General features: G+C 38.3%; 1 non-coding gene across 1 annotated transcript; it reads right to left on the bottom strand.

Annotated features, from left to right (window-relative positions):
• Nucleotides 1-292: 292 nt before the first annotated feature.
• On the bottom strand, nt 293-365 carry TRNAW-CCA. Its single transcript has one exon. It is a non-coding gene; the product is annotated as a tRNA-Trp (tRNA).
• Between the last annotated feature and the right edge of the window lie 21,547 nt (nt 366-21,912).

Here is a 21,912-nt window from a genome sequence, read left to right on the forward strand (position 1 = left end):
TGTGATTTTGGTGTGCTCATGAGAGGGGGTGAACTCAAGAGCCTGCTTAATCTGTAGTCTTGTCTCCAGCTTGTTTGCAACCAAAGAGGAGGAACCCTCAAATATCTGTAAAGAAGTCAGTTCTTCTTGTTATTTTCTAATTTGGCTGTGGCGTGTCTTTGTTGTAGCACCTGGGATCCTCAGCTGCAGCGGGCAGTATCTTTTTTAGTTGCCACAGGTGTGATCTTAAGTTGCACCATGAGAACCCTTAGTTGCAGCATGTGAACTCTTAATTATAGTGTCTGAGACCTAGTTCCCTGACCAGGGATTGAACCTGGGCCCCCTGCATTGGGAGCATGGAGTCTTAGCCACTGGACCACCAGGGAAGTCCTGAGAAGTCAATTCTTTATTAATGCATGAACACCGAGGTCTTCCTGGGATTGATGTACTGAAGTGACTTTTACCCCTGAAATCCCTACCATCTTTTGTTTGAATTTCAAAGAATTTACTTTTCCCATATGAAAAAATCAGGGGCAAATCAAAAGGAATTTAGGTTGTTGATAAATATTCTAAATCCTTCATTGACTGATGACTGCCAAGAGTCAGCAGCAGGTGGTAACATTTCCTTTGTAATCATTCTAATTGTTTGAAATAATTCAGTGTTCTGTTCCAGGGCTGTTTTTGGAGAAGAGGCCTAAGAGAGACAATGCAGATGGGCCTGATTTAAACAGTACTGTTGTTAAAAGTGCATATTATATTTGCTGGTTAAGTTATTGGCAAATTTAAATATATTGTCAGTAAATTGAACTAATCATTTGTTGCAAAGCAGTAATAGCAACAGCCATTCTCCCTTTAATTTTTGAGAAAATACCATGTTCAATTAGTTATACATATCCAACATGCCATATTTTCTTTCTTTTGCACTCAGGGTCTCCGATGTCACAATGTTTCTTTTTTGTTATGAATAGACATCTTTGTGGGCTTTTTTCTTTTAAATTTATGGAACATATGCAGTATCCACTTCACCCAAAGCTATAGAATAATGACGCTATTACTGTAGCCATCTGTCTCTTCACATCAGTGTCTTCCGTGGTTTTATAGTCCAGTCTTAGGGCTCTGTAAGAAACAATATTGGTTAACATTAATAACTGCCTTCATCTGACAATTTACATCTCTATTTGGAGGCAGCTCCTGAAAGCATCTTTCCCAGTTTAGGGTGCAGGGCTTTGTGGGGAAGGAGGGAAGACTGTCTTGAGGGAGATGGAGGCAGAGCACCTATTTTGCTCCACTTGACTGACGCCCAAAGGAAAGGGTGAGTCAGTCTCCCACTTCCTGTTATAACTCTGCATTTGCAGTTTTCCACCTTGACAGGCAGTAACAGTTCCAGCCAATGCTAATTTGGGTAACATCTAAAAGGCTTGCCTGACAAGGCAGATTCAAATTATGAAGCAAACCCCTCACATACTGAGACCTTGTTAGCTAGATTAGTGGTGGATTGGCTCCTTATGACAGCTTGTTTGCTAGAGGTGAGCTATCTGCATTTTCAGTGCAGGCAGGTTATATCATCATTTAAAGAAAAAAAATAAAGATGTCGTTTTTCTTGTTTGTCATGGACTTCATGTAATATTCCCTCTCGATTTTCTCATTGTTGACTTCAGAAAGAAATAGCAGCCAGTGTGTACCTTTGAGTGCGACAGCTAATTTTGTTATGGATGAACAGAGGATTGTGACAAAACAGTGGCACACCTGTCACAGCAGCTGTCACACATTAATCACGACAGTGACAAATAGCATAATTACCTTATCTGGAATTCCTAGCATGCACACTCAGTATGCCCCAATGCCGAGCGAGCATATCACGCATGGTTTAATTAAAAAGACATCAATACAGGTTAGTTAGACAAGGGCTAGAAGACATTGATCCAAAATGAAAATAAAATTATTTGTAGGTTGGTGTTTAGGGACACCCAAAGACCAATTACTTAGCCGACATGATAATTTGAATCTTATTTCCCTAACTGGCCCTTCTCAATGTGGTACGCTGGCTGCTCTGCCCCAAACCAGCAGTCCTTTCTCCTGAAATATTTGATCCCCTTTTTTCTGAGCTGCAGCATGGGTCTTTGGGAGCCATCTTGATGCGCTGTCAATTGATTGAAGGGGCTTTATTGATCAATGTGATTACCAGCGAACAAGTTGCAGCTAACAGTTTTTAACTTGCTTTCCAATCAGGTACTAAGTCAGGAGAATGATATTAAAATTGAGTAATTTTTGTTTTATTTGGAAATTCTTCTTAAGTAAAGAATAAAGGCAGGGGAGACTGATTTAAGCCTAGAAATGATAGTGTCTTGCATGTGCTATGTTTTAATATGTATGGCTGTATTCATGTGCATATATGTGTCACATCAGTATGTATAAATATGCACACATGCCAAATATATGTATATTTTTGCCCCCACCCCCACCCCCTGATATTTTAAGCTCAACAATTCATTGAATTCACTGATTGAATTCCTGGTAGCTAGTTCTTGAATTGCTCTGAAGCTGCCTCGATGAAATATTAATGAATCAATTTCCATAGACATGGACTCATTATCTTCTGGGATGCCACTGGAAAACACAGTCCTGCCTGCGGTGTCCTTCCACCTGCCTGTGACATGATTCAATTTTCTCTCTCTCTTTTTAATTAAATAAAAATATAGGAAATTTTTGATAACTGTAGAACAGACATTTCCATTTCTCTTGATAGGCACCTAAAAGGAGGTAAACCATTTAAAATACATTTATATTTCACTTAAGTGATATATTGAAAAGTGAGTCCTGGAAATTAAAAGAAGGTGGCCAGTTTAGTTCTGTGGTCTCTGTAATGCCCTTTGGAAATGAGGGAACTGTTGTTCTCAGAACAATCTACTTGGAAAATGTCTGTATTTTAGGAAACTGGAGTGAACCCTCTAATTGTTTACAAAGTTATCAACTTTAGAAAATGTTACTAAACACAAATACTTGTCATGTTAATTTAAGACTGATGGAATATAGATGGAATTATTCAGACTGCGTCTACAAAATGCCAAAACAGCTGGTTAGAACATGAAAAATTCAGGCAAGTAATGATTAACTACACACAATATAAATAGCTGGTTTGAGGTATTTTGTGGTTTGTTCACTGAAATTGACTGGTTTCTTAAGTATTATGCAAGTCACGCCAGTTAAGCACATTGAACTGCAATTATATCAAACGAAGTTTTTAGTTTCCTTCCTCACCATTCATTCTGTTTCAGTGAAGATTATTGATGCCTGCTTTGGGTACCACCAACACCTACTTTATAGAACTAAAAAAGTCCACTGGTAAATGGTTGCCAGCATTGTTTGATAACAACTAAGATTATGTTCTCAAATTCAGTAGCTTTCACCATTTTGATTTGGAACCAGTGGTATATTTGAATGTCATGTGATCTGAGGACAATGTTACCTTTTCAATATGTACATATTATATAACCTGAGAATGGTATTATTATTTCAGCAAATTTTTTTAAAGAGAAAATGGGAAAGCACAACCCTGACCAAGGATATCTTCTCAATACTGAGGCAAGAAAAGTATTTTATCTTTGAGAGGAACTCTGGCTCCCCATGGGAAACCCACTTGGCTCCCGTTCTCTATGGAGCTGATCTGATTCTATATTCCAGATCTGAGGAATGCCTGGAAGTAGCCCCTGGTTTGAAATAGTTTGAGGAAAGCTATAAAAAACACAAAAGCATCTACACACAGCAATTTTTGCATTTCATGTCTAGGTACTGGTTAAGATGGATAGCCCATGTGTGGACACTTGGTAATCAATCCCTCAAATATAGAAAAAGGTCAAAAATGATCTGGAACTGCTCTCAGAGGCTGGACACCGTTCTAGATCTTTAGTCTCTAAATCTTTCTTGGGCTCCTCTTGAATCTATAGGCAGAAACAGGTTTCTTGAGAATAAATCTAAGGTTTATTTATTCCACTAGATATTCAAGGAGATTTTAATGAGAAAGAATCAATTTTACGTCATCATGAAAGAAAGTAAGAGCAGTTTTAGCCGCCTTGATCAAACTTTTTAGATGGAATCTCCCTCTCTTCCCTGTACATGGTCGTTTTTATTTTAGGGCATGTATTTACTAGTGTGAAAGTGAAAGTTTTAATTGCTTCAGTCATGTCCAACTCTTTGCGAACCCATGGACTGTAACCCATCAGGCTCCTCTGTCCATGGAAGTCTCCAAACAAGAATACTGGAGGGGATGGCCATTCTCTTCTCCGGGAGGTCTTTCCAACCAGGGATTGAAACTGGGTCTCCTGCATTGCTGGCAGTTTTTTTTTTACCATGTGAACCATGTACATTGCTGCTTTTTATGTGGAATTATCTCAGTATACTGTAAGCTCTTTGAAGGTTGATTCTGTATTTGATTCTCCTTTTTCTTCCTTATGGAACCTCGGATTGTGCCTGCATGTTGTAACTGCTGACTAAACATACACATAATAAATGACAACACCTTGGCTTTGATAATTAAAACAGAGGCATGGGTTTGCTTGAAAATGTTCAGGCTGTTTCTTGAATTTAGCCTGTTACTTGACTGAAAGCTCTAAGAACGTCAGTGTTTATTTTTAAAACAAATTTTCTTCCACATACTCTTCTTAAGATGGTTTGATTTCCTTCCTCCCTTCTGCCTGCTAGTATCAGAACTGACCTTTTATAGAAAGGTTGGATTGATTTCCATTGGTTTGAATGGAGTGGGATATTGATCCAATAGCTGAGATATCAACAACCCATTTTCTTCTCTCTCAAACTTTCATATCTCTGATCTTCCCTGACCTTGAAGGGTGAGTTACCTATATTACACATACCTGTTTTACATATTATATGATAAAACGTTCCCAATCGTCCTCTGCCATGTAAACTTGCTCCACAATGAAATTCAGTGGGATGGCCTTATCCAGCTTAAGTGAATTGATACAAACAAAACTTTGTCTCTCTGCACCCCATCACCCTTTGGATCTTTTACTCTCTATGCCTCAGAATATTTCTATAGCACTTCCTCTGTCCAGCAGTGACAATCAGCAGGCTTTCCATGTAAGAACTAGCAGGAGCAATTGTGTTTATCTCACTGACTAAGAGGTTTCCTATTTATCTTCCCTGAGGTGGTGCCCATGTGGCTGTCCTGATATTGAGCAACTGGACAGATTACACCCTGGAGCCACATCTGTGGACACATAGATCAACACCATTTTCATTGCCTTGGTGCCCAAGAAGTTTATCTTCTGTCAGTGAGATTTAGTACTTTCTTCATGGATTGTTAAGGCTTTCTTTTGTCCTGATGTTTCCTTTCCTCATCCACCTTATTTGGTTTCAAGCTACCTTAGCATAATCTGATCAGGATTATTAACAGTTGATTTTTAGTTTTTGTTTCCTTCCATCATTAGTAAGGATTTTCAGTGGGACTTTGTAGGGGAATCTTGACTAGTAAAACATAGCATGAGTGTCTTGCATAGAAAGAAAATGACTTTAATTCCCAAGTATACATCTAATAGGACTGGTTTTATATACTGTGTCTAAATGCATAGTAAAGGCATTGTTCACAGGACTAATATTTTTGCTGATGTTGCTTCAGTCAGGACCTAATCCCTCAAATCTCTGTTAGGATCTTTTAGCTTACAGTACACTTTCACTAATGCTTTCTACTTAGACTCTCAACAGAGCCCTGAAAGGTGAAAGGAAGGATTTTGTTATAATGCTCAGTTTTATACATGGAAAATGAAAGTTCAAATAGATAAGAAAATCACAAAGTCAGCTGTAAAGCCAAGACTCAAATCTAGGAAATCATATTTGCATCTCAACTTCTCCCCACTTAACTTCAGTGTCTCCTCCAAATAATTCTCCCTATGACTGTCTTTTTTACTTTGTCAGGCTTTCTCTCAACTGTTCTAATAGCTAATAACTTTTCCCTTGCCAAGTTCTGTGACTTTGCTGACTGAATTATAATAGAAGATTTAGGTTATGCAAGTTACCTATCCACTTACTTAACTGTAAAGCCAAAAAAAAAAGGTGAGACCGTTCTTCAGAGTATTGATTACTTCAATAGTTTCTCATCTGCCTGCATATTTGAATTACCTGAAGAACTTTAAAAGTAAATAATGATGTCTGGATCCAACCTCCAGAGAGTCTGATTTAATTGTTCTGGAGTCAGAGCCCAGACATGGGATATTATTTTTTAAAGCTCCCCAGATGAGTCTGATATGCATAGAGTGTTGAAAACCATTGGGGAAATTCCATCTCTTCACCCCTTTTTGAACCCATTTCCTTATTTTCCCCCCCACCAAATTTTCAGAAACACCTTGTTTTCTCAAAATCAGAATTCTGCATCTTGGACAACAGTGGTGACACTCCAAATTTTAGAGTTTAAGTGAATGTGTGTACCTATATGTGTACTTACTTTGGCTAGTCTAGAAGGAGAATAATCATGGAGAAGGATGTTGTGGAAATCGATTATGAGCTAGAGACATTTTGTGGCATAAATTTATATCCCCTAGAATGTCAGCCCCCATGTCCCCCCAGCACTCCTGCCCCAGTGTAGTGATTTGGTCTGTTTTTGTAAGTGTTCTTTCCCTAGCATGTTAAACAGTGATTGGCTTATAGCCCTGTGAAAGTTGATCAGCCCTGACAGATTCTTTGCAACCCCATAGGCTGTAGCCAGCCAGGTTCCTCTCTCCATGGAATTCTCCAGGCAAGAATACTAGAGTGGGTAGCCATTCCCTTCTCCAGGGGATCTTCCCAACCCAGGGATTGAGTCCAGTCTCCCACATTGCAGATGGATTCTTTACCGTCTGAGCTACCAGGGAAGCCCTGGCTTATAGCATACATTAAATAAATGTTCAGTTCACTTCAGTTACTCAGTCATGTCCAACTCTTTGCAACCCCGTGGACTGCAGTACGCCAGGCTTCCCTGTTCGTCATCAAGTCCCAGAGCTTACTCAAACTCATGTCCATTGAGTTGGTGATGCCATCCAACCATCTCACCCTCTGTCATCCCCATCTCCTCCGACCTTCAATCTTTCCCGCATCAGGATCTTTTCAAATGAGTCACTTTCTCATATCAGGTAGCCAAAGCATTGGAGTTTCAGCTTCAACATCAGTCCTTCCAATGAATATTCAGAAGCGATCTCCTTTAGGATGGACTGGTTGGATCTCCTTGCTGTCCAAGGGACTCTCAAGAGTCTTCTCCAACACCATAGTTCAAAAGCATCAATTCTTTGGTGTTCAGCTTTCTTTATAGTCCAACTCTTACATCCATACATGACTACTGGAAAAATCGTAGCTTTGACTAGATGGACCTTTGTTGGCAGAGTAATGTCTCTACTTTTTAATATGCTGTTTAGGTTGGTCATAACTTTCCTTCCAAGGAGCAAGTGTCTTTTAATTTCATAGCTGCAATCACCATCTGCAGTGATTTTGGAACCCAAAAAAATAAAGTCTGTCACTGTTTCCATTGTTTCCCCATCTACTTGCCATGAAGTGATGGGACCAGATGCCATGATCTTAGTTTTCTGAATGCTGAGCTTTAAGCCAACTTTTTCACTCTCCTCTTTCACTTTCATCAAGAGGCTCTTTAGTTCTTCTTTGCTTTCTGCCATAAGTGTGGTGTCATCTGCGTATCTGAAGTTATTGATATTTCTCCTGGCAATCTTGATTCCAGCTTGTGCTTCATCCAGTCCAGCATTTCTCATGATGTACTCTGCATATAAGTTAAATAAACAGGGTGACAATATACAGCCTTGATGTACTCCTTTCCTGATTTGGAACCAGTCTGTTCCATGTCCAGTTCTAACTGTTGCTTCTTGACTTGCATATAGATTTCTCAGGAGGCAGGTCAGGTGGTCTGATATTCCCATCTCTTTAAGAATTTTCCACAGTTTGTTGTGATCCGCACAATAAACATTACCAGGGAATATTTCCCCAACATTTCCCTCACTCATTCTGAACAAGAGCTTAATAGACCCCCTTGCAGTTTCTCTGTGTTAGAGGAATCACAGTTTTGGTTCCCGCCACCTCATACTGTTTCTCTGCTTAGAAGACTTGCCTCCCCGTCTCTTCATGTCTAAATTCTGTCATTCTTTAAGGCCTAGCATTAGTAAAGTGTCTTCCAAAAGGCTTTCTGATTCTTCTTTGAGCTGTTATAGGCAATTACCTGGGCTTCCCTGATAGCTCAGTTGGTAAAGAATCCTCCTGCAATGCAAGAGACCCCAGTTTGATTCCTGGGTCGGAAAGATGTGCTGGAGAAGGGATAGGCTAACCACTGCAGTATTCTGGCCTGGAGAATTCCATGGACTATATAGTCCATGGAGTCACAAAAAGTCTGACACAGCTGAGTGACTTCCACTTTTTTCAGGCAATTATCTATATTTTACTCATCACAGCTACTTACCGCTACTGATCTTATATACATTACAGTTATTTATGTCTTCACTGTTCTGCTGCTGCTGCTGCTAAGTCACTTCAGTTATGTCTGACTCTGTGCAACCCCATAGATGGCAGCCCACCAGGCTCCCCCGTCCCTGGGATTCTTCAGGCAAGAATACTGGAGTGGGTTGCCATTTCCTTCTCCAATGCATCAAAGTGAAAAATGAAAGTGAAGTCACTCAGTCATGTCTTAATCTTAGCGACCCCATGGACTGCAGCCTACCAGGCTCCTCCATCCATGGAATTTTCCAGGCAAGAATACTGGAGTGGGATGCCATTGCCTTCTCTGAACACTGTTCTAATCATGGCCAATTTCTATTTGTATCTCTTTCAATACCTATAGAAAGCTCTCAGTATGTTTTTGGATGGTTGCAAATACCTGGTTGCAATCCCTGTTGCTTCTGGTATGTATGTTAGATTCCTATGTTATACTATAACAAGAGGTTAAATAGCATTTTATAATGTTTGATTTTGTTTTATACTTTGCATTTAAAAAAATATTTCCATATACAGTATCTTATTGGTTCCTCAACATAACTCTGATGAATGAAACAGATGATATTACAAATATAGATGAAAAGAAACTGAGGCACAACTACTTTAAATGACTTTTCAGCGTCGCACCATTCAAAGGTAGGGTGTGGATGGAGTAGCTAATTTTCCAACTCCTAAGCCATGCAACTTCACTAAAGAGCGATGTGTTTTCCCCCAAGCTGGGTGTGCTAACTGGCATAGTTTGTTTTCGTTAACTTCCGTGGGTCCCCCCCTCCAGCTGAGGGGCGGGTGCGTGTTAGTCGCTCAGTCATGTCTGACTCTCTGCGATCGCATAGATGGGAGCCCGCCAGCCTCCTCCGTCCGTGGGATTCTCCAGGCAAGAGTACTGGAGTGGGTTGCCATTTCCTTCTCATACAACTACATGTGTGTGTGTGTGTGTTAGTCAGTGAGTCGTGTCCGGCTCTTTGTGACCCCGTGGATTGTAGCTGAGTTATCAAACCTCAGTTCGCATCATAAGTTGTATGTGGAGAGTGTTTGTATTGTTTGTGATAGAAATCTGTTTTTAGGTAGAACACAATCCAGAAAGGCAATTCTTTGTCCTTGTTGATGTCTTGTGCATTATGTGTTCCTGCTCCAGTGTGTCATGGCTTGTTTATTTTCCTTCATGTAAACTTCACTTTGTTCATTAGATCAAAATCATACTAGAAAGTGGGATGCATGTTTGTAACATCCTAAGTAGGTGAATGACTAAGCAGTGAGAAGTACCACATTGGAAAAAAAACAAAAACACTAGAAAAGGAATGAGAACCCAGTCTTCCGTGGCTTCCCACTTGATTTTCTGTGTGTATTTTTTAAAAAAACATCTAAACTCAAACTCTTAGCCATTCAGTTTCTAAATACCAATCAACAGCATGAATACAGGGGCAGGGATTCCTTTTAATCATATATTTTAGTTCAAAGAAATGATTAAGAATCTAGATTAAATGACCTGAGGTTTTATTTTTTCTTAAATATATAACACATACATGAATGAAACCATCAGTCTAACCTTTTGAGTAAGACTCACCATTGATTTATCCAAGACAGAACTAAGCAATAGTTTTTGACAGAACAAGTGGTATAAATTGCTGTTCTTAGTATGATTTAAATTTAATCATTACATATTTTTAATGATAATCCGTGAGCATTTTGTTCAGTTGCAAGTGCACTTATTTTCCAAGAGTGGAAATAAAACATTATCAAATACTCTGGAATGAAATAAAATTGTATTTTGGTTTCCATAAGATATAGTTACGTTGAGAGTTGTGCTTGACTGTAAAGGATAAAGTAGCCTTAGGGATTTTTTTTTCCATTTACATAAATACAGTTCAGGGAATATTACTAATGAAGTGGATGTGGGGTCACCTAGCCACCTTAGGAAAAGGTTACTACGTTATTTTAAGTAGCCCATCAATCATTGTGAATTAATGTCACATTCTAGGTGAAAGCACTAATCATAATAAATTCATTTTGTATTCATGAGGGTGTCAAATGTACACCCATAGGAGTCCCATGTCATTTGTCAATATGGAAAGGAAAATTTAAATATGACCTGTTTGCCATCTCTTTGCGATGGCTTCTACTCAGATGCATGCTGTGGTGCTGATGGACATGTGATGCGTGTGGGGGAAAGCTGGAAACTTCTCTAAGATTATTGGAAATGGAATGAAATCTGTGTCAGGAATAATGACCTGAGGCTGCTGGCTGACATTTCCATGTCCTCCAAGGAATGCCAAAGGGTCAAGTGGGTGCCTGAGGGCACAGCTGTAAGTGGGAATTCATGAGCCCACGACAGAGCTGCCTTGTTTAATTCCCTGCTTCCAAATTCTGTGTCTACCTCCCATTTAAGACAATGATGCAGTGTCGTTATTACCATAACTTTACCTATTACCAAAGCAACATAAAACACTTTTCTGAGTGGTTTCTAGACCTTGATAGTTCAACAGAGCATTGGGCATGGTGCAGGAAAGGCTTTTTCTATTTCTCCCTTTGCCCTCTGTTGGGAGTATTGAAGAGAAACCTTCTTCTTCTCTCTTCTCACTGAATCCATCTCCATGGGAAAAGGATTAATAGAAATGGCAGATGGTTAAAAGAGCGAGTGTCTAACACACAATTAGAACTACATCTCTACTGGGTAGAATTACTGTGTTAAGTGACTTGCTGATACGATTTTTTTTATCATTGTTATTAGTATTGCTGATATTATTATTTCCATTTTAAAGAAAAAAATTCAGCATAGATTGGCTAAATAACTTACTATGGTTATATAGCCCAAAGTGGTAGAGTTGCCATTTGAACCACTATTCTGCCCCTCTGTAACTAAAATAGTACCTACTACATGTGAGGGTATTGTTTTTAAAAATTAAATGAGGCCAGATATCTAAATTTCACAGAAGAGTAATTAATGTTAGCTAATATGATTAAATTGTATGGTTTGGAGTAATTCCACACACACACACACACATGCCCCCAGCACCTGTCTCCACCTCATCCTGTTTTTCCTTTGGAAAGAAGGAAAGACATGGGGCTTGTGGCTTCCTTTTTAGTTTGTTCTGATTGGTTCTGGTACCAAGATAACAATTTTTCATAGTCAGGGACCCACCTCTCCTCAAGAGATTCTTCCTGCCACCATGCTCAGGTTATTTCTGGGCCCTCTGATGTTCAGGTCCTATAGAAAGTAAAAGTGAAAGTCGCTCAGTTGCATCTGACTCTTTGCGACCCCATGGACTACATAGTCCATGGAATTCTCCAGGCCAGAATACTGAAGTGGGTTGCCTTTCCCTTCTCCAGGGAATCTTCCCAACCCAGGGATTGAACCCAGGTCTCCCACATTGCAGGCAGATTCTGTATCAGCTGAGCCACAAGGGAAGACCTTCAGGTCCTATCAGTTCAGTTCAGTTGCTCAGTCGTGTCTGACTCTTTGCAGCCCCATGGACTGCAGCACGCCAGGCTTCCCTGTCCTTCACCAACTGCTGGAGTTTACCCAAACTCATGTCCATCGAGTCAGTGATGCCATCCAACCATCTCATCCTCTGTCATCCCCTTCTCCTCCTGCCTTCAGTCTTTCCCAACATCAGGGTCTTTTCCAATGAGTCCGTTCTTTGCATCAGGTGGTCATAGTATTGAAGCTTCAGCATCAGTCCTTCCAATAAATACTCAGGACTGATCTCCTTTAGGATGGACTGGTGGATCTCCTTGCTGTCCAAGGGACTCTCAAGAGTCTTCTCCAACACCACAGTTCAAAAGCATCAGTGCTCCGGCACTCAGCTTTCTTTATAGTCCAACTCTCACATCCGTATATGACTACTGGAAAAACCATAGCTTTGACTATATGGACCTTTGTTGGCAAAGTAATGTCTCTGTCTAGGTTGGTCATAACTTTTCTTTCAAGGAGCAAGCATCTTTTAACTTCATGGCTACAGTCAACATCTACAGTGATTTTGGAGCCTAAGAAAATAAAGTCTGTCACTGTTCCCATTGTTTCTCCATCTATTTGCCATTGAGTGATGGGACTAGATGTCATGATCTTCATTTTTTGAATGTTGAGTTTTAAGCCAGCCTTTTCACTCTCCCCTTTCACTTTCATCAAGAGGCTCTTTAGTTCCTCTTCACTTTCTGCCATAAGGGTGGTGTCATCTATGTATCTGAGGTTGTCTGAGGTCCTATGTCTAGAATTAAACAGTTCTCTGCACTTTCTGTAACTCCTTAAAGGTGGCAAATGGAGGCTGCTGGTCCTGCTTTGAAGCCTCTGAACCCTGGAGGACTTGACTTCTCACAAAGTTTCTCTATTTTTGGTACCAGGAAAGAATCCTCTTGCTTTTTAGAATCCTCGTGCTTTTACCTTGAAGCCTAAATGGATAATTTGGACCCTGTGAAATTCATTTCTCTCTTTTCATCACACTTTCTCTTCCTTTCCACAAATAACTCTGTTTGATGAAATAGAGACAGACTTGTATAAGAAGAGTAGGACTCAAAAACAATGGAGCTTAAGAACTTCACACTGCAATCCTAGGAACACTTTTATGCTCACTCCCCTTCCAAAGATTTGATAGCAAAGAACTAACCTGAGACAGTCTATGTGTAAGAGTCCATTTCTCTAGCAAAAAGGTACTATGAAGTATTAGATCAAATGAGAGGAAGTACAGTTCAAAGGACTTGTTGAATGGCTAGATATATGATTATTAGTTCTTTTTAAACTCCACTTTGCCACTGAAATTTCTAAGTGGCTTTGGTCAAGATATGTATTCATGCTGTTTCCCAAGAAGGTAGAAATTACTCTCACATTTATGAGTATTCAAATCCCATGTCATACTCAGTTGACCTTCCCTGGACGCTTTCCTTGGCTGCTGGAAACTTAAGTTTATACCTAATAATTTAAATCTTAATCATATTCTGATTTTATTAGTCATTATTGTCTAGTCCTAGATTGCAAGTTCTTATAAAGTATGGCATATGTCTTAATTTAAAAAGCAATCTGGTGTGATAGAGAGAACACTGAAATTTCTCTCAAGGGTAGTATAAAAGTTTTCAAATGGGGAAGTAACTTCATCAGTAGGTAATAAATTGCAGGACTTTTTGATTGACACCAAGATTTCTATCTGGGGAGACTGGAATATAACATTTATGCAACACGTTTTGAATAACTTTTTTTGAGGAACGCAGACATTGCCTTTGAAAATATTCAGTGCGTTGTTCATTCTCTTTATGATATGTAAATGTCTAATGGTCAAGGAGGATGCTGGTGAAAGGGCTCTCTAAACAGTTTCATATATTTGTGAAAAGAAGATGAAGCAGAAAGGAATTAGATATCTTATTCAAGCCAATGCTTAAACTTCATGGATTAGCTCAAGCAAAGAATAATTTGAATAAAATTTCTGTTTTATTCATTTCATATAGGCAGCCCTTTTACTGGCAAATTCTAAGAATCAGATTTCCTGATAACAAATCTTCAATATATCTTAGAGCATCCAGTTAAAGCACAAATTTTATATAAGATTACTGATTTTTTTTTTTAAACTAATACTTCAGAGCAACAGTTCTTACCTTTTGGTAAGTTATATATTGTACCAGTCAAAAACTGGAAGACAAAGGATAACATTCTCCATGAATTTGGCTAAAGATATTTTTATGAATATAGTATTTAAGGGGTGTGGGCCTGATTTAAGGTGACCAAGAACAGAGGGTGAAGCATGCTGAGACTGGCAACAGTGGGAAGCCTTTACTACTTCTAACTGTAAATGGGGAAATGAAAGGAATGCTGTTTCCAGAATTGGGGAGGAAGGTATTCACAGTAGGAATTATGATCATAGAGGGATGCTGACACTGCCAACATCATCTACAACGGAGGAATTGAAATCTTGGTGATACGCATGGCATAAAGAAGTGTGAGTTAGTTCATGATTCTGAACCCTTAAATAACACAGCGAAAGAGTTTAAGAACCTAAGTACAAAACTCCCGAAAACCAGAGTGGAATATTGAGCAGTTTCATGGGCCTGAGGAAATAAAAATTTAATTTCAGTCTCCATCAGCCACATTTGGGCCTCTAGAGAACTATATCCTAAGAATGAGTATGAACCAGATGTAGACCAAAGTTTATAAAAACTGCAACCAAGCCTGGACTCCTGACTAGATTAAGGTAATTATCCAGAGAATAGAGTAAAAATTCTCTGGAGTAATATCAAATCATCTAGAACCTCTACAATTAATACAAAATGTTTAGCATTCAATAAAATTACCAGCTATACCAAAAAGGTAATCAGGGGAAAAGGCAAGTGAGCCATTTATCAGTGTTATCAAACACACATGTTTAAATAATGTATTAAAATGCTGGAAAAAATAAATGACAAATGGAAAATGCACCCAAGAAATGGAACTCAAAAGCCAAGTGAAAAATATAAAACTGAAAAATGCAGTAATAAAATTTAAGAACCAAATAATGACTTTAACAGCAGATTGGAAGAATTAGAAAAAGAAAGCATTAGTTAGAATAGGTCATTAGAAACTACCCAGGTTGAAGTATGGAGAGAAAAATAAAACTACAGAAAAATTAATAAGATATATGAGATATTATATAATTGTCTAATATAGATAAAATTGGAATCCCAGAAGAGGAAGAGGAGGAAAATAGGCAGAAGCAATATATAGGATATATATGCAAAGAGCCAACTCGTTAGAAAAGACCCTGATGCTGGGAAAGATTGAGGGCAGGAGAAGAAGCGGGTGACAGGGGATGAGATGATTGAATGGCTTCACCAACTCACTGGACAGGAGTTTGAGCAAGCTTTGGGAGATAGTGAAGGACAGGGAAACCTTGCATGCTGCAGTTCATGGGACTGCAAAGAATCAGACACGACTTAGCAACTGAACAAAATAACAATATATGAGGAATAAATTGAGAATTTTCCAAAACAGATGAAAGACCTCCAAGCCATAGATTTAACAAATACTACAAATTCAAACCAAAATAAATACAAATAATTTAATTATACCTACCACATCTTACTGAACTTGTTGAAGGCCAAAGGCAAAGAGAAGATATCAATGGCAACCAGAGGGGAAAGGGGAACATTACCTTCAAAGAAGCAACAGTAAAACTGTTGGCTGACTTTTCAATAGAAAAAAATGGAAGCTGAAAAATAATGTGATGGCTATCTTTAACAGCATATTAAAAAGCAGAGACATTTCTTTGCCAACAAAGGTCCATCTAGTCAAAGCTATGGTTTTTCCAGTAGTCATGTATGGATGTGAGAATTAGACTATAAGAAAGCTGAGTGCCTAAGAATTGATGCTTTTGAACTGTGGTGTTGGAGAAGACTCTTGAGAGTCCCTTGGACAGCAAGAAGATCCAACCAGTCCATCCTAAAGGAAATCAGTCCTGAATATTCATTAGAAGGATTGAAGCTGAAGCTGAAACTCCAATATTTTGGCCACCTGATGTGAAGAACTGACTCAAGAGAAAAGACCCTGATGCTGGGAAAGATTGAAGGTGGGAGGAGAAGGGGACAGCAGAGGATGAGATGGTTGGATGGCATCACCAACTCAATGGACATGAGTTTGAGTAAGCTCCAGAAGTTGGTGGTGGACAGGGTGGCCTGGAGTGCTGCAGTTCATGGAGTCACAAAGAGTAGGACACAACTGAGTGATGGAACTGAACTGACTGATCTTTAACAGGCAAGGGAAAAAATATTCTGCCAACTTAGAACTTTATACTCATTGAAAATATCCACAAAAATGATAGCGACTTAGACATTTACAGATACACAAAATTGAAAGATCTCATTTCCATCAGATCTGCATTTATTGAAATACAAAGAGAGGTCTTCAAATAGAAAATTTGAAGTTGAAAATGAATTATAGAAAGGAATGAAGAGTAGGAGTAAGTGAAAATATGTAAGCAAGTGTATTTATGTCATCTTACAGAATAAGACTAATGTCATTTGTATATCTAAAGTGAAGTGAGTCACTCAGTCTTGTCCAGCTCTTTGCAACTCCATGGACTATGCAGTCCATGGAATTCTCCAGGCCAGTATATAGTATACAGGCCCGTATAGCCATTCCTTTCTCCAGGGAATCTTCCCAACCCAGGGGTTGAACCCAGGTCTCCCATATTGCAGGCAGATTCTTTTTTTTTTTTTTCCTTCCTTTTTTTTTTTTTTAAATTTTTGCAGGCAGATTCTTTACCAGCTGAACCACCAGGAAAGCTATTGCAGAATTAAGATACATAGCAACATTAAAGAAAGGGATAAGGAGGCAGTTGGAGTTGAAATGATCATAATATTGCCTGGGAACTGGTAAAATTAATAATTCATGTTCAGTTCAGTCAGTCATGTCCGACTCTTTGCAACCCCATGAATCGCAGCATGCTAGGTCTCCCTGTCCATCACCAACTCCTGGAGTCTACTCAAACTCATGTCCATCCAGTTGGTGATGCCATCCAACCATCTCATCCTGTCCTCCTGCCCCCAATCCCTCCCCCATCATGGTCTTTTCCCTTGAGTTGACTCATGTAGTTTCATGTAGTTTCGCATGAGGTGGCCAAAGTATTGGAGTTTCAGCTTCAGCATCAGTCCTTCCAGTGAACACCCAGGACCAATCTCCTTTAGGATGGACTGGTTGGGTCTCCTTGCAGTCCAAGGGACTCTCAAGAGTCTTTCTCCAACACCACAGTTCAAAAACATCCATTCTTCAGCACTCAGCTTTCTTCACAGTCCAACTCTCACATCCATACATGACCACTGGAAAAACCATAGTGTTGACTAGACGGACCTTTGTTGGCAAAGTAATGTCTCTGCTTTTTAATATGCTCTTCATGTTAGACTAACATAAATGAAAGGTCTGTGTCATAATCTATAAGGCAACCATGAAAATAATAGTCAAAGAGTTCATTATTATTTAGATAATTAGTAGATGAGGAAAAGAGAATTTAAAATATGGATTAATCCAGAAAAGAGAAGCTAGGAGAGAATATAAAAAAAATACAAAATTGCATGGAACAAGTAGAAAACAATAAGATGGTAGATATTAACCCAAATTTATCTGTATTTATGTTAAATGTACTAGAAATATTTTTCAACTGAGCTAAAACAATGTTGTTTATAAGATCCATGGCATAAATATAATGACACTGTATGGTAGAAAGTAAAAGAATGGAAAGATATATACCATTTAAACAGTAACCAAAAGGAAATAAAGTGTAACTATATGAGAATTCAGTAAGGATTGGACTCCTGTTGGATAAGAAGTATAAGAAGCATTATTACAGATGAGAGACATTTAATGTTGATAAAAAAAATAATATGCCAGGAAGCTAGAATCTTTAATTTATAGGAATGGTATCAAAATATATCAAGAAAGAACCATAAAGAAACAAAAACCACAGTTAAAGTGTAAGACTTTATTTAACACACCTCTCTCATAAATTAATAAATTAAAAATGAGTAATGATATCATTTTTGAAATTTAAATAGATGTATTTTCTGCTTGTTACTTATATAGTATCTATTATCAATACTATCATCATAGTATTTTGACCTGAAAAGTGTGACTAAAATATTAATCTGGGGGATGTCCTTATCAAAGAAATCCTCTTGCAACAAATATTGACATTTCCCTTGTAAACAAACCAAACTATTGAAAGGCTTCATATTGAAGTTTTCCTTAATATAACCTTTTAGTGAGCCTGTGTTTTAGGATATAACAATGAAAAATCTTGTCTCTCTGGTGTTTGTTGTTAAATATAAATACTTCATTATAATGGGAAAACAGAAGATGTTTCAGAATAAATGATGATTACTCTCAAGTATTCTTATCTGTATATTATGAGTATGTTGTGTGGCACATATACATACTGCTTATCTCACTTATCATTTATGTTTACCTGTGTTTTGATGGTATATGTAATATGGTGATTGTTTAGCACTATGAAAGTTATACCTTGAAATTCTTCTGGGTTTGAATTTTGTTACCTCTTTGGGTTGTTACAGTTTTATTCATAATTTTAATTGTTGTCATAATTATGCTTTCAACATAGCAGATGAAATGTCAGTAAAGAACATATATAGACTTAATGACAGAGAATATGTTCTTTATTCAAAAATATATTTAAACTAGTGACCATTAGAGTGAGTGCCATATGTTATACGTTGAATTCTGAAATGACTTGTAGCCCTGGTTTTATGATGCCCTAGCATACCTTCAATTAGCTTAAGGGATGTGAAGACCTGTAAAAAATTCTCAAAGATAATTTATGTTAAATTCACTTTAATTCCGTAAATATCATTCAGCATGTTTGTGCTAAATGACATAAGAGGAGAGGGTTATGAATTTCAGAAACATTGACAGGTTTTAATGGAATGGTAAAAGGTATATTACACAACCAAGGGATGTAATGGACTTAACATCTTTATCCTTCCAGAATCCTCCCTTCTATTTCTGGATATAATATAAAGATATGCTTAATACAGTGAAGTGAAGTCGCTCAGTCATGTCTGACTCTTTGCGACCCCATGGACTGTAGCCTACCAGGCTTCTCTGTCCATGGGATTTTCCAGGCAAGAATACTGAAGTGGGTTGCCATTTCCTTCATTCAACATAATTAAGCCCCATGAAGGCTAATGAGGTCTGTCTACATTTTCTGAGTAAAGCTATGATTGAGGAATTGAGGGACACATACATTTACTTGATGATAAAATCAAGATTGTGATTCAACGGAATTAGAAATATATCAAAGTATGAAATACTTCTCTTACTATAAAAGAAGAAGAGAACATTATGAAATTATCAGTCATTTTGCAGAAACAAAATTTTGTTTCTATATTAATAATTAAATTCTTTAGTAGGGTTTAAAAGCTTTCAAAGATACCTATATATATATGTCTTGAAAACTCAAATATCCATTATCCCTTAAATATTTCTGAGTAAAGAATATCTTCTGTGGTTTTCATTTTTAAACATATATGTAAGTTTATATGGCAGTTTGCTTCTTTGCTGTTGGAACTACACACGGTTAAGATGCCACAGATTTAAACAGCAGCAAAAAAATTAAACACCATTAATGTAAAATTTCTGATACTTTAGTGAGTAAAATACAGTAAGTTCTAAATATGTTTCTTGTTTTTTTTGTGATTTTTAAAAACCCATAATGTTAAAAGCTACATAATCAAGGCAATACCCTAATGTCTTTTGTTGTTTAGTTGCTAGGTTATGTCCAACTCTCGTGACTCCGTGGACTGGAGCCTCCCAGACGCCTCTGTCCATAGGGTTTTCCTGGCAAGAATACTGGAGTAGGTTTGCCATTTCCTTTTCTAGGGGATCTAATTATTTTTGAAAACAGATAGTGGTTTCTGGGTCATATTTTGCCAACCCCTAAAAATCAACAACGTTGGTCAGTTATTCATTAATCACTTACTATATGCCATGCCCTGTGCTAGGCATGCATGCATGCTCAGTTGTATCTGACTCTTTGCAACTCCATGGACTGTAGCCCGCCAGGCTTCTCTGTCCATTCCAGGCAAGAATACTGGAGTGGGTTGCCATTTCCTCCTCCAGGGGATCATCCAGATGCAGATTTCAAATTCATGTCTCCTGCATCTCCTGTATTTGATTTGGTTCCTGCCCTCAAAGGGCTTTTAGACTAGTAAGAGTATACTGATACATGTAGTGAACAAGTATAGTGTGCTGGGTAACATGACAAATATAGAGGCAGACAGGGAGAAAGAGAAAGCAAGAGAGAGAATATCCTTAATTTAGGGGTATAGTGAAAAGTTTTTCAAGTACACACACAAAAAAAGGAATTGGTGTTTGGAAAGAGGAAATTGTATACAAATTACAGAATCATAAAAGAGTTTGGTGAGTTTGAATGCTAAATAATGATTTAGTATGGCTGCGATGCAATATGTGAAGTGAAGTCGCTCAGTCGTGTGCGACTCTTTGTGACCCCGTGGACACCAGGCTCCTCTGTCCATGGGACTTTCTAGGCAAGAGTACTGGAGTGGGTTGCCAGCAGTTTAGGAAGTGGCATGTAGGAAAAATGAGAGTAGAAAGATTGGTGATAGGTAGGCTCCTTAAAACATGCCTGCTAAGGGCAACAGAGGATGAGATGGTTGGATGGCATCAGCGACTCGATGGACATGAGTTTGAGTAAGCTCTGGCAGTTGGTGATGGACAGGGAGGCCTGGCGTGCTGCAGTCCGTGGGGTCGCAAAGAGTTGGTGGACACGAGTGAGTGACCAAACTGAAGGACACTTGGTTTCTTGCTACGGCAGTGGGGAGATGAAAGTGTTTTAAATTAGAAGAAGGGTAATCTTATTTGTGTTTTTGAAAGATATTCCTGGCAGTTTTGGGGACGTTGCAGCAAGGAAAAAGCAAGGAAACCAAATCATGGAGTGTGTATATTGTGGTCAAAACCCTAATTATAAGGGTTTGGATCAAGATGAGATCACTGTGCACATAGCATTTTGTTCAGTATGTTTTCCTACCAGGTCTTACATTTGTCAGAGAAGGAAGCATTAATGCACAAAGTGATTGAAATCTTTCTAGGGTTATTCAAAGAAAATATTTTATTGTCACATGTTTTAAAATGTTAATGAAAATGTGTCCAGGATTACAAGGTTGTTTCTTATGGTATTTATAGCACTTAGCAAATCATAAAATGTGGTTTTTAATCTCAGTTTTACCACTTAGAGGTGTTAAGGCACACTTCTTAATTTGAGCCTCAGTTTTCTTTTTGGATAAAATTCACAGTTTTTCTTTCAAGTTTTTTGGGAAGAATACCTTTTCTTCCAAGATTATAGGGAAAAATACATGAATGATTATGAAATTATTTTAAAGCTATCGTTCTATCATTCAATGGTAAGTTATTATCACAATATGGAGAAAATATTGGAGAAAATTGATTACTCTTGATCCCCTTATCTACAACAACTAGAGCAGAGATCAGAGATTATTAATGTGTTGGCAGGAATGCACACCTCCCACAATTATAGCCAGCTCAGAAAACCAGACCCATGGAAAGGGAGCCCAAAGGAACCCATGAGATTAATGATCCTTATAAAATTGCCCACCCTGTGCTTCCAGGCTCCTAGCATTTTATATGTGTGAGTGCACACATGTATGCACTCCCACACATCACACAGATGCACAATGCATTTAAAATATCATCCTTCATGCTCAGTCTCATTATTAATGCTGTTTGCAGTCTCCATGGATGTATGTGCAACCTAAGTGTTTGATATGTAGCTAGAGTGTCAACATCTTCTTTTCTATTTGCAGTAACTATTTGACCGAGCTCCCCTAGTACACACACAGGCACACATACAGACCACAACATACACAATATAGCACATACACAAAATACAAATAAAACTCACACAGAACCCATAATGCACACAATGCGTTGTGTTGTTGTAAGAGAGTGTTTGCTAT

The sequence above is a fragment of the Cervus elaphus genome, chromosome 29, assembly GCF_910594005.1.
Source record: "Cervus elaphus chromosome 29, mCerEla1.1, whole genome shotgun sequence".
Classification (NCBI taxonomy): domain Eukaryota; kingdom Metazoa; phylum Chordata; class Mammalia; order Artiodactyla; family Cervidae; genus Cervus; species Cervus elaphus.